Raw genomic sequence first — 13,339 nt, 5'->3', positions numbered from 1 at the left:
TTCCAAGCGATTTGAAGCATCGTTTGGAAAGTGATTGACAGGTTGGTCACACTCGTCAAACATAGTGTTTGACAAGTGTGACCAGCTTTTTACTACTGAGGCTGCCTATGCGGCATCAGTAGTAAAAGATAGAATGTTAAAAATGATAAAAAAAATAAAAAAATCGGGGTATATTTACCTTCCGACGTCCCGCGCTGCATTCCCGGGCCTCAGCGTTCCCAGCGATGCCTTGCGAGACCTGTGATGACGTTGGTCTCGCGTTGCTATAGTGATCTCATGAGACCACTAGAGTCACGCGAGACCACGTCATCACAGGACCTTGCCGCAAGGCATTACTGGGAACGCTAGGCCGGGAATGCAGCGCGGGACGTCGGAAGGTAAATATATCACGATTTTTTATTTTTTATTCTTTTTTTTACAGGGGTCTGGTACCCAGGGCCTGGAGGACAGTCTCCTCTCCTCCACACCGTGGGTACCAACCGCACATGAGACGCTTAACTTCCCGCATGGTGGACATAGCCACATGCGGGAAGTAAGCGATTCTCATGCATTCCTATGGGTGCGGAATCGCGGCAATTCTTTGCGATTCCGCACAAAAGAATGAGCATGCTGCGATTTTTTCCGCGATGCGATTCCACCGTGGAAAAAAGCGCAGCATCAGCACAGCATGTGCGGAATGCCATAGGAATGCATGGGGGGCGTTGTGTACACAATTTTTAAACGTTTTCACTGCATTTTCACGCTGAAAATCGCGGCAAAAACGCTTAAAAATCGCATTGTGGGCACACAGCCTAAAAGAAGCCTTAACCTCACTGGGTCCTTTATATATGAACACATCAAAATATTGATCCCAGTAAAGCCTGTTAGTGTTCCCACACAGTATGGTGTCCCTACAGTGTATTCCCCCACACATAATATAAATCCTTCACAGGATATCCCCCACACACAGTATGATGCCCCCACAGTACAATCCCCCCCACACACAGTATGATGCCCCCACAGTACATTCTCACATACAGTGTGATGTCCCCAAAGAACATTTTCCCCATACACATTATAATGTCCTCACAGTACAATCTCCCACACATACAGTACATTTCCCCACACACAGTATGATGACCCACAGTACAATCTCCAACACTCAGAGTGATGTCCCCACAGCACAGTGGGTACGGAAAGTATTCAGACTCCTTTAAATTTTTCACTAGTTGTTTCATTGCAGCCATTAGGTAAACTCAAAAAAGTTCATTTTCTTCTCATTAATGTACACTCTGCACCGGATCTGGACTGAAGAGCCTCTCCTCAGTGCCAGACATATGAAAGCCCACATAGAGTTTGCTTAAAAAAAAAAAACACATGAAGGGCTCCCAAACTATGAGAAATAAGATTCTCTGGTCTGATGAGGCGAAGATAGAACCTTTTGGTGATAATTCTAAGCAGTATGTGTGGAGAAAACCAGGCACTGCCCATCACCTGCCCAATACAATCCCAACAGTGAAACATGGTGGTGGCAGCATCATGCTATGGGGGTGTTTTTCAGCTGCAGGGACAGGACGACTGGTTGTAATTGAAGGAAACACGAATGTGGCCAAGTACAGAGAGATCCTGGATGAAAACCTCTTCCAGAGAGCTCTGGACCTCAGACTTGGCTGAAGGTTCACCTTCCAACAAGACAATGACCCTAAGCACACAGCTAAAATAACAAAGGAGTGGCTTCAGAACAACTCTGTGACCATTCTTGACTGACCCAGCCAGAGCCCTGAACTAAACCCAATTGAGCATCTCTGGAGAGACCTGAAAATGGCTGTCCACCAACGTTCACCATCCAACCTGACGGAACTGGAGAGGATCTGCAAGGAAGAATGGCAGAGGATCCCCAAATCCAGGGGTGAAAAACTTGTTTCATCATTCTCAAGAAGACTCATGGCTGTGCGAGCTCAAAAGGGAGCTTCTACTGAATACTGAGCAAAGGGTCTGAATACTTATGACCATGTGATATTTCAGTTTTTCTTTTTTAATAAATTTACAAAATAAATCTACATTTCTGTTCTTTTTTCAGTCAAGATGGGGTGCAGAGTGTACATTAATGAGAAAAAAATGAACTTTTTTGAATTTACCAAATGGCTGCAATGAAATAGTGACAAATTTTAAAGGGGTCTGAATACTTTCCATACCCACTGCATATTACCCCAACAAACACCCCTTGCCTGTGCGTCCTGCACCACAGTCTCTGCCGCCTAGTGCCGTGACCTGTAAATATCACGTGGTGTAAAGATCCTTGTTGGCCTTCATTCTCTACGCAGACTGCATGATGGTACATGTATCTGATGGCTCCCTGCTCCACTGTAATATTGCCAAGGTAACCAGCCACTTTGGTGGTTGGCTTCTTAGGCAAAGAGCGTGTTCTTGCAAGCTGTTTGCTGTATAGCAAATTACTCTTTAAGCTTTCCAGGGAATAATTGCAAGAAGTGCGTAAAGTTGCAGAACGACTTCGACATTGGGATCCCCGTTACTGATTTTCATTGTTTAGGAACCCTGTTGCACCATTACACTTAGGATAATCGCAGCAGCAAATTGTGTCCCTCTTTAGACGTCCAAAATGAGTAAAACTGATTAACGCAGCAATGATTCTACTAAGAAATTGTGTTTTTTGTTGTTTTTTTTATTATTGATGTTAAGAATAAATAAAATGAATCTTTAGCTTTCGTTAGTCCATTGCTCGTCATAAAAAGCGCGTTAAACTCCGGTCCTTTCGGCTTCTTCAAATATTTTCATGTATTTACATCTAAGTTTCTGTTTTGTCTGCAAAATAATAATAATAAATATAATAATAAAAACAGGACTAATAACGCTAATAATAAAGATGCTAATAATAAAACATGCTAAAGGGTTATTCACACTAAATGAGTAAAATCGCAAAGTGTTTGTAAAAACAAGTAATTTACCACTTATTAAAAATCCTCTCGGTCCCAGAACAGAGGGAATTTAAATTCTATAGTTTACTCCTTGTTGTCTAGGCTATCAGCCACCTCTGTTGTCTTCCAGTGGTGGCCAGTGTTTTATGCGAGAAGTGCGGTATTTGCAAACTTTTTTTTGCTATAGAGCTGTCAATCACCAGTCCCAGGCAAGGAGGAAGCCAGGAGGCTGGGGAGCGGCGTGCTCCCGAAGATCGAATATGAGAATAACCCTTCTAACATTTTTTGGACTATGTCACTATAAGGGCTCGTTCAGATGTATGATTTTTTTTTCACGTACGAGAAAAATGGTTCAATTATTCTGATCACTGTGTGATACGAGTGTCATCCCATTTTCTTGTATGTGATGACATTTACAAACAAATTTTACTCCACCTTCTCCATTCTGACAGTCCGTGAAAATTGGACCGCACTGAGATGTCACTGGATTTTTTTCATGGACCCATAGACTTGAATTCTCAATTTTTTTTTTTTTTTTAATTTTATTTTTTTTTTTCATCCGACCCTTGGATCAAAATCTGACATGTCTCCCAATTTTCTGTGGACTTCTCGGTCAAAGGAACAAGTTGGCCCCATAGACTATCACAGGTACGATTGCTAATTGTGAAAATCACGGATAGCGCTCGTACGCTAAAATCGTATGTGTCTGAATGAGCCCTAACTGTGGCTGCTCCATCAATAACTACTGCTATAATGACAGTTTTCAGTACTAGGTCTGTATTGGGGTCTAGATAAATCCAGCAGCTTCCTCCTCCGGCATCATGGTAATCATGTCATTCAATAAAGGCTACGGGGCTGATCCCGGCTGTGAACTAGAGAAAGGCAGTGATCTCTGCTCTCCAGGGTCTATGGCTCCTCCTCATTCCCCAGGTTTTAATGAACCGATCCACTCTAATTGTGACCCAAGAGTGTCTAACGACCAGCATCTGTAAAAGCCTCCGCCATGACTTCTCTAATAAACATATATACTCAAATTGACCGCAGAGCAGACAGCGAGCACGGGGCTGAGGTGTGGACACACAGGCTCGGACTGGCCCACAGGGTAACAGGGCAATCCCCCGGTGGGCCCTTGTGCAGATCTGGGCCCCCAACCCCACTGTATGGGCAATACTTGGCTTAATTCACTTGATTCAGTCTGTACGGTCACGAAGAAGTGGATACAGCTGTATCCAGCCTGGAGAATGCTCTGTATGTATCCATACTGATATATTGCACCAAACTACCAGATACAATAGTGTAGTTTCTGATGAAGGGTTAAAGAGAATCTGTTAGCAGGTTTTTGGTATTTAATCTGATAGCAGCGTGATGTAGTGGCATAGAGCCTGATTACAGTGATCTATCACTTATTGGATTACTGTAGCTTCACTACAATCAGTGTTTTATCAGCAGGAGGTTTGTGGCGCCCCTGAGGGTTCAGTTGCCACAGAGGTACTGCACCTCCTCCTGAGGCGTGGTACCCCACCATCCAGGTAAGGTAGAGACACCTGACCTCGCTCCAACACCTGCATCCCACACATCATAGTAGTGTAGCAAAGCACCCTTTGGTGGCTCCCTGCTTGGAACACGAAGAGTGCTGGGAGGTGGGTGGAGCTTAGTCTGCACCAGAGAGTGGGAAGATATTAGGACTAGGTCAGTCTGTGAGTGGAGATCCCCGGAGTGGGATGGATGGAAGGAGGTGCTGCAGCAGTCTCCTGTGACCTGGAGCTGCTGGCACAGGAAAGAGATATAGAAAGCCTGATTCTCCAAAAGGGAGATAGTTTGGTGCGGAACGTAAGGAGAAGAAGAGAACTAAGGATTAGGGTTAGAGCAGAGCCCTTCCTCAAGTTCTAAGTGCATGGCCGGGGTCCGGTCCCCGAGGTTGTACGGATACTAATGGTCCTGCAGCAGACACAGGAGGAATAGAAGTTGTCACCACTTTATTCCCACACAAGACTTGGGGGCACAACAGCAACGATAGTGAGCCGGGTGTTATGAATGAGTCACCGTAGGAGGCAAAAGCAGAAATACAAGCTAAGTCCAGAAAACCAGAGAAGTTGGCAACTATCAGATTGCAGACCCCTGAACCTATCAACACAACTAGCAGTAGCCGTGGGGGGTTCCTACGATGCCCTAGACCCCTCGATCACAGCCGGAGAATTAATTAGGCCTAAAGAAAGAAAGGGGAAATCTAAACTGCCCCAGAGCAGACCCCAAAGCAATAGGCAGCCCCCAACATATAATGACGGTGAAGCAAGATGAAAACACTAACACAGACAGAAAGATAGACTGAGCAAAGACGGGGCCCAAAACTACCTAGATAGGAAAGGAAAGGAAGGCTGCTGTCTGCAATCTGCCAAAACCCTATCAAAGACATAAGCCAACAAGCTGATATGAAAAAGGCCCTGAAGCAGCTAGGCTTCAAAAACTAAATCAGCACTCAGGTATTTTCAGAAGACAGAGCTAAAGGAATTCAGCACACCCCAGCAGGGAATGGCAGAAATCCAGAAAAACAAAGCAAAACAAAGTCAAAGCACAAATGCAAAAGGCCGAGCAGCAAACTTAGCTTTAGAGGAGCAGGAATTCAGACTGGTCTCCAAGGATCCCACAGAGAAATCACCCGCAGGGCAGAAGGGCGTCGGCAGCCTTATATCCAGTCAGTAACTCCACTCAGCCAGTCATCATCATCAGCCTCAGGTGTTTGATAATCAGGCTCACTACCTTTCTTTACCAGAAGAGGGAGTTCCTCGGGCCTCAGTAATGAAGGGGAAAATGAACTCACAACAGCCGGGACTTGGTAGCAAGGAGTCCCCGAAGCAGGCTACAGCTGTCTGCCGTACAAGTAGAGTTCATAGGAACATCTGACAGGAGGAACTTGGGTTTAACACACAACCACAAGTACTTCATTTCAAGCGCTAGAAAGGAGACGTTCAGGAAAGGCATATGTTGGCGGAGTGTTGGAACGGAGTACTTCATCTTGCCTGGAGGTTGGCTGAGCCCCTGACCTGGAGGACACGGCACTGATGCGGGCACCTGTATGCACAACAGACTGTGAGTAAAGCTTTGGAACTACATGCCCTGGTGTCCTCCGCTTATTCCTGCGCCAACCCACTCAGCACTGCTACATCTCTGTGCTTAACACCGCACCATTACGCTCTCCTCACTGGCTCTTCATCTACACTGCCCTGGGACTACAGCCCTGCCTGTGGAGGGCTACAACATCATTGCTGCACCACACCATCTGTCCCAGAGGATCTGTCTGCAGCGCCGGCTTAACACCTTCATTGCCGAACACCACAGGTGGCGTCACAAATCATCCACTTATAAACTTTAATCAGCCATGCTTAACACCATTCCTTTTACATGGGCGCCCAGGGCCACGGACCGGATCACCGCCCCTGTGACAACTCCCATTGAAACCCACGGGCCCGGTACCGAGTACCCCACGGCCCTGGCGGGCGACCCAGATTCTCACTGCAGGGCTAGGTGTCTCTGCCAGGCAGTCCTGCTAATGTATGTAACCCCACCCCCATCACTGACTGGCAGCTTGCTGACAATGTACACACAAATCTGCCAATCAATGGTGTGGGAAGGGGTATACACAGCTCAGCATTCTGAGCTCTGCTAGATCTGCAGCAGAGAAAACAAGGATTGTTTAAAAACTGCACCAGGCAGTCCAGTAAGTGACACCTCACTGGGATCCGGAGCTCTGCCCTGTATAGCTTAACCTGCTTACATATTCCCTTTACATGTGATAGAGGGTAATATGATGATCCCTGAGGTCTGACCACTAGGACCCCCAGCAATCCTGACAAAAGGGGCTCTGCAGCCCCTTCCCCAATGGAGCGGTCTCGTGCATGCCAGGGCTCCACTCCATTCATTATAAATGAGAGTGTCGGGGAGAGCCATGTATAGCAGTTAACTTTCTCTTTTGTCCTGCTGGCCAAATGGGCATGGTCCTCAACTCTTCTCTATGGGAGTTTTCTTGAGGACCACACCCCCTTGGCTAACAAGTCTAGAAACTTATAAAGGAATGAGGATCCCTATATCTGGAACGGAAAGATGCAGGAACAAAAGAAAAACAACTCCAGATTCTGGGGTAAAAGTAGAATTTAAATCAGATAAATAATTGCATGTTAATGATAAGTGATGAAAAGGGAATGATATGTAAAGCCCAGGTTATACAGTAGTGCTGACTCTACGTGGACCCCTTTCTTACCGCTGGTCCTATTGCTGGCATGTATAATAAAGACAAGAACAATACATTGTTAATCCGAGTCTAGGTACAATAGTGGAATGTACAGGGGATTGTGCCCTAGTGTGCATGGAATGTTTGGAACGCTTATAAAAATGAATGAACAGACACATTCACCTTTCCTCTGACAGCGGAGCACGCTGGGGACCCAATCCTGATATAGAGGCAGGGCCCACCAGGGAGACCCTCATCCATCATGCATTCATCTTATCCTATAAATGTGCAGGATGGTTATGCCCCTTTAAGGCTTTGTGCACATAGCTGTTTTTCTCTACATGTCCCATATGCAGAGACGTGATGATCGCGGGAGAAGAAGGTGCGACCATAACAGCTACACGCTACAGAAGAGGACACCGTACGTTGTGGGAGCCGAGAAAAGTCAGAAGAATCAGGGTTCTTTTATAGTGTTGGAAAAGAACGTCAGAACGAGCATTTTACAAGAAAGGGTTAAAGGATGGGAAACATTTCACCAGGAAATGTCCCAGGATGGGAAACATTGTCATGGCATGGGGGACATTATACAAAAAAAGGGGCCCATGATGGGGGAAATTATACCAGGATGGTGTATATTGTTACTGAAAGAGACCAGGATGGGGGACATTATACCAGGAAGTGTCCCAGGATGGGGGACAATATTGCAGGAAGTGTCCCAGGATGGGGGACATTATTCCAGGAAAGGTCTCAGGATGGGGGACAGTATTCCAGGAAAGGTCTCAGGGTGGGGGACATTTCACAAGAAAGGGAACCATGATGGGGGAAATTATACCAGGATGGCATATATTGTTACTGAAAGAGACCAGGATGGGGGACATTATTCCAGGAAGGGTCTCAGGATAGGGGACATTTCACCAGCAAGTGGCCCAGGATGGGGGACATTTCATCAGGAAAGGGACCATGATGGGGGATATTGTTATAGCATGGGGGACATTATACAAAGAATGGGCCCATGATGGGGGAAATTATACCAGGATGGTGTATATTGTTACAGGAAGAGACCAGGATGGGGGACGTTATTACAGAAAGGGGCAGAAAAGACGAGGACAGGGGACTTTATTACAGGAAGTGGTCCAGGATAGGGGACATTATAATAGAATGGTAGTCATTATACCAAGAAGGGACCTAGGATGAGAGACGTAGTTACAGGATGGGGGACATTATTACCGAAAGGGGCCCAGGTTCGGGGACATTATTACGGGGAGGGGCTAGGATGGGGGACATTATTTCAGAAAGGGGCAGAAAAGACGAGGACAGGGGACTTTATTACTGGAAGTGGTCCAGGATAGGGGACATTATAATAGAATGGTAGTCATTATACCAAGAAGGGACCTAGGATGAGAGACGTAGTTACAGGATGGGGGACATTATTACCGAAAGGGGCCCAGGTTCAGGGACATTATTTCAGAAAGGGGCAGAAAAGACGAGGACAGGGGACTTTATTACAGGAAGCGGTCCAGGATAGGGGACATTATAATAGAATGGGAGTCATTATACCAAGAAGGGACCTAGGATGAGAGACGTAGTTACAGGATGGGGGACATTATTACCGAAAGGGGCCCAGGTTCGGGGACATTATTACAGGAAGGGGCCAGGATGGGGGACATTATTTCAGAAAGGGGATGAAAGGCCCAGGACGGGGGATATTAATACAGGAAGGTGCCATAATGGGGACATTATTACCTGGGTCTAGAACGCTATCAAGGCCCATGCCCAAATTTTACATCGGGGTCCATGGGATGATTCTAGATACCCCGTTGGGCATATGTGTTACATTTGCAGTGGGCTGGACAACGCCTTTAACTCCACAATGTACCTTTTTTTATTTTTAATCGGGGCATATGGGTGACACATGCCATAGCTTTACAGGGGAATAAATCGGAGCCTTATGTCACAGGAAGAGATGTGAACAGAGCCCAATATGTCTGGTTTGTATTCTTGTGACTTTTTAAGCTTGGGATATACACAGGTCGTGCGGCCAAACATTGCTATATGCCGCTGCTACATCGCAGCATAATTCAGTGATTTTCGGCCATATGACTTGGGTCTCTGCGGACCCCCAGCCTATGACGACATCGCACAATATAAGATACTAGGTAATTATTTTATTATATCCAATATAATCCATTAATCTGGAATCCACATCCAATAGTTCAGAAACAAGTAGCAGTACATTATTATTAGACAAAGACCATAGAAAATCTTCCCAAGACCTGTCTTACCTATTCCCCTCTTCCTGCACCTCGTCATCCACTTCTGCTTCCTGGGATACATGGGTGGTCTGAGTTGGGGGCCTGAATCATTTTCAGAAAGATAAAAAGCTAAACGATCCAATCACAAACAATAAGATATTTTCAGTGTAAATGCAAAAAATTGTTCTCAGGTTATTCACTTTTGGGGACATTGTGTTTCCTTTACTTAAATTCATGTATTTGGGGCTAAAATTAATTTTTGCAACAAGGTTTAATTAAAATTTTTGCACGGTCTGGCCTTTACAGGCTCTTGGTTTCCCTGCACATTAAACTTTAAAGGGGTTGTCTGGGACCTTTACATTGATGGCCGATCTTATAAATGGGGGCGAGACAGTCAGCAAATCGGCCAATCAGCTGCTGACTTGAATAGGTGGCGGATGTTCAGCTCCCGGCCGCGGACACTATACGGTTAATGGAGGTGTGCTGTACTGCTCCGCAACTGAGCACTTCTGGATGCCGCTGGCATCGGCGACAGCTGATCGGCGGCGGCACAAGGTGTCACTGCTCCACCAATCAGAAGGATCCTAAGGATAGGTCATCAATTTAAAACTCCTGGACAATCCGTTTCAGTGGTCTGTTGTCATAAATCAGGTGAGAAGACCCCAGAAAAGAAAAAAAATAGATAAAAGAGTAACCAACGCCTCCATTAGACCATTACTGTAGAAGGAGCTCACTGACAGATTCTCAGATAACACATTCCGCAGCCAGCAAAAGACAGTGCAGCACAGAGGCTGCAGAAGTCAAACGGTGCAAAAATGTTTATGAAACCCAATTGCAAAAGTGATTGCTGAGCCCAGAAAATATGTATTTCAATAAAAAAAGGACAAAATAAAAGAGAAAAAAAATCCCCACCTATATCAGCACAAGTATTAGATCTATCTATGCAGGTACATCACTTAACCACTAGATGGTGATGTGCCAATGTAAATCCTACATACCCTTGTTCCTGGGCTAATAGCAGTAACATGGAGCAGAGGATTATGTGGACAGAAGTAAGATCTTTTTGGAGACCTTATAGAATAATTAATATTTTCCTAAATCTAGCTTTGGACTACAGAGTTGCTACATCTTAATGCTTCAAACGTGGCAAATTTGCTGATTCCTGCGCACAGAGCAAAGCTTGCAAAAATGGAAATGGCGTATTTTTTATACATCAATTCCTATTTTAAAAGTGAAAAAGTAAAAGGGACAAAAAAAAAAAACAAAAGAGAAAATTTCAATCAGCAAATCACGGTGATGTCCGGGATCCTGTAATGGTGCGAAGTCCAGTCTGATAGTCCTGACCGCGGGGTCAGGTGCCTGTTATGTGATCTCACCCGACAGCCACGTGACAGCGATACCGCACATATCTCTGTGACATCAGCCTGGCTGTGTACTTCACCCTTGGAACTGATTGGTGGCGCTCTGACCTCAGGGTCCCCCAAAGATCCTCACAGTGTAGGTAGCGCAGCACTGTGACCCCTTTATTGTTTTACTACAGCACAGCCGTCACTTAAAGAAGCCCATCTCCTCCTCCTCCTTCCATCAAAGTTTTTAGCCTCTTAATATATTGCAATCATCACACTATATAGCACTGTGTACTTACAGTTGCTCATTTTCCCTTTCTACCTCAGATAATTCTTCTCTTTTCTCTGCTTTATGTAGAAACAGGAAGTCTCTTGTCCCTGCATTTATCATCCTCCTCCTTAACTCCTGACCCAGCTGCTCCCTTCTCCTCCCTGTCAGAGACTTTTGCAGTGACTCATGACTCATGCAGGGAAAACTGACCTCCTGTTTCTACACACAGCTTAGAAGGATTCAGCTAGACAGTTACTATGTCATAGATCTAATGGAAAAGAGAAGAAATAGCTGGGTAGAAAGGAAAAATGAGCAATTGTAAGTACACAGTGCAATATCATATGCTGACTGCAATATATTAAGAGATAAAATCTTTGATTGGAGGAGGAGGAGGGCTTCTTTAATGAAATGAGAATAACCCTATATACAGTATTATGGCCCATTACTCCATGAGTACATAAATAATATCGGAGCCTACCTGCCTTCACTGTCATCCCTAAATGTAAAGAGAATAAAAAGAAATATTGTCACTCCATGATCAATTAATACATCAATCTTACATTAGTGATCCCTATTTAGGCTTTGTGCACACAACGTCTTTTATTCTCAGCAGAACCCGATGAGTTTTTCCAGCAGAAGACAAATCAGGAACCTCTGGATTTTTTTTTTTCCCTGAAGCGTCTTTTTCCTGAACGTTTACATTTTTATTCCTTTGAAAGGTTGACAGTTTTTTTTTTCAGGCATTTCCAACCTTATAAAAATGTCGTGTGCACATAACCTTATAGCTTATCGTACTCCAGAGCTGCACTCATAATTCTCTATTGCAAAAAAAAGAAAAAATCACGATGAGAGTAAACTTGTGCAAAAATGTTTTAACTTTTTGAAAAGTCGAATTAGCCAAAAACTTCTGGAGACTGTGAAACCCACTGACAGTGGTGAGAGTGAAAAAACACAAACAAACATAGGAACACAAAGAAAATAAACTTAAAAAAAAAGCCAATTAAAAGGAGAATAATGTTCAAATAAAAAAAGAAGCAAAAAAACAATAAAAACTAGACAAAAGAAAGTGCAAATGCCATAATGAATTAGGTGTGTGTATACTTTTATGATGGATCCACGTAACACATATCACATGCGACATAAAAACTGTAATTATAGTGTCCACACTTATAATGAAAGAATTATACTTTGTATATACTGCAGTGATGCTAGTAACAGAAGAAAAGGAATATGAATAGTATGGTATAATGTAAAGTAATAAAATATCAGATCTTACCAGTCTCCAGCTTCTCTTGCAACTGAAAGAAACAAAAGTCCCAGACGCTCGTCATTGTAAAATAAGTACCGGTATATAAGAAAATATGTCTCCAGCCCGTCTCACCAGTGACAGCTGATGGCCCGCAGCCCATGTCCACAATGTGGCACCCGATCCCACAATGACTTCTCTATTCCTGAGCTGGGACTTAAGAGATTATTTTCAACCCTGATCTTAAAAAAAAAAAGAAGAAAAATGGAATTAATATCGGGGATTGCCATAAAGATCGGCATGATAGGGCCGCTTAGAGGAAACGTTGGCCGTAGACATCGGAAACAAATGGCCATATATTGGCTGGTAACTAATGTCAAAAGATCGGAGTCCCGTGAAAAACAGACGTCTGTGCAAAAAAATGGATTGGATGGGATTCATTTTATAAGGATCATGCGAGTGTAATAAAAAAAAAAAGTCCAATTTTCATCCAGAAGCAAAAAAGATTTTTCACCCATTTTATGATCTGTATGTCTGATTTTACATCCGTATAGAATCCATTTTTATACCAGCAGATAATAGAATTTATAAGACCAAAACCAGTTTCCTATGTCAAAGGGGTCGTCCACTATTCGGACAACCCTTTCTGAATACATACGTGCCCCCTCACCAGTAAAATAACATTTATATTCACCTCCGGTACCAGCGCCATTCCAGTGGTGTCAGCACTGGTTCTCCCAATGTCTAGGGATCTCCGCACTGGCCTCACTCTCCTCTCCTATGCACAGACATCCGGAAGAAATGAAAGCTGCAGCTGCTCCCTCACTTCTTCTGGATGTCAATTACATCTGTAGGAGAAGAGAGTGACGCCAGCTCAGAGATCGCTTGACATTGAGAGAACCAGTGCCGACACCACTGGAATGGCGCTGTTACCGGAGGTGAATATAAATGTTATTATTTTACTGGGAGGAAAACATAGGGATTCAGAAAGGGTTGTCTGAGTAGTGGACAAGCTCTTTAGTAATTGTAATGTAGCCGTGAAAAACTTAAATGCTGTAGGCATGATTTATCTGGCATTAGATTT

General features: G+C 44.2%; 1 long non-coding RNA gene across 2 annotated transcripts; it reads right to left on the bottom strand.

Annotated features, from left to right (window-relative positions):
- Window positions 1-2,684: 2,684 nt before the first annotated feature.
- LOC141076454 (uncharacterized) lies at window positions 2,685-13,046 on the bottom strand. 2 transcript variants are annotated; one of them, XR_012227488.1, is made up of 7 exons: window positions 12,950-13,046; window positions 12,391-12,497; window positions 12,286-12,307; window positions 11,488-11,505; window positions 9,423-9,494; window positions 7,171-7,184; window positions 2,685-2,802 (listed from the first exon to the last, which is right to left on the bottom strand). It is a non-coding gene; the product is annotated as an uncharacterized lncRNA (long non-coding RNA). The 2 variants fall into 2 exon arrangements; XR_012227489.1 differs by lacking the exon at window positions 7,171-7,184.
- Window positions 13,047-13,339: the final 293 nt, after the last annotated feature.

This window comes from Dendrobates tinctorius, unplaced genomic scaffold, assembly GCF_039654945.1.
Source record: "Dendrobates tinctorius isolate UK_male_01 unplaced genomic scaffold, ASM3965494v1 ptg000406l, whole genome shotgun sequence".
Taxonomy (NCBI): Eukaryota; Metazoa; Chordata; class Amphibia; order Anura; family Dendrobatidae; genus Dendrobates; species Dendrobates tinctorius.
Note: the sequence above shows the minus strand (reverse complement) of the source record. Positions and strands in the feature narration are given on the sequence as shown.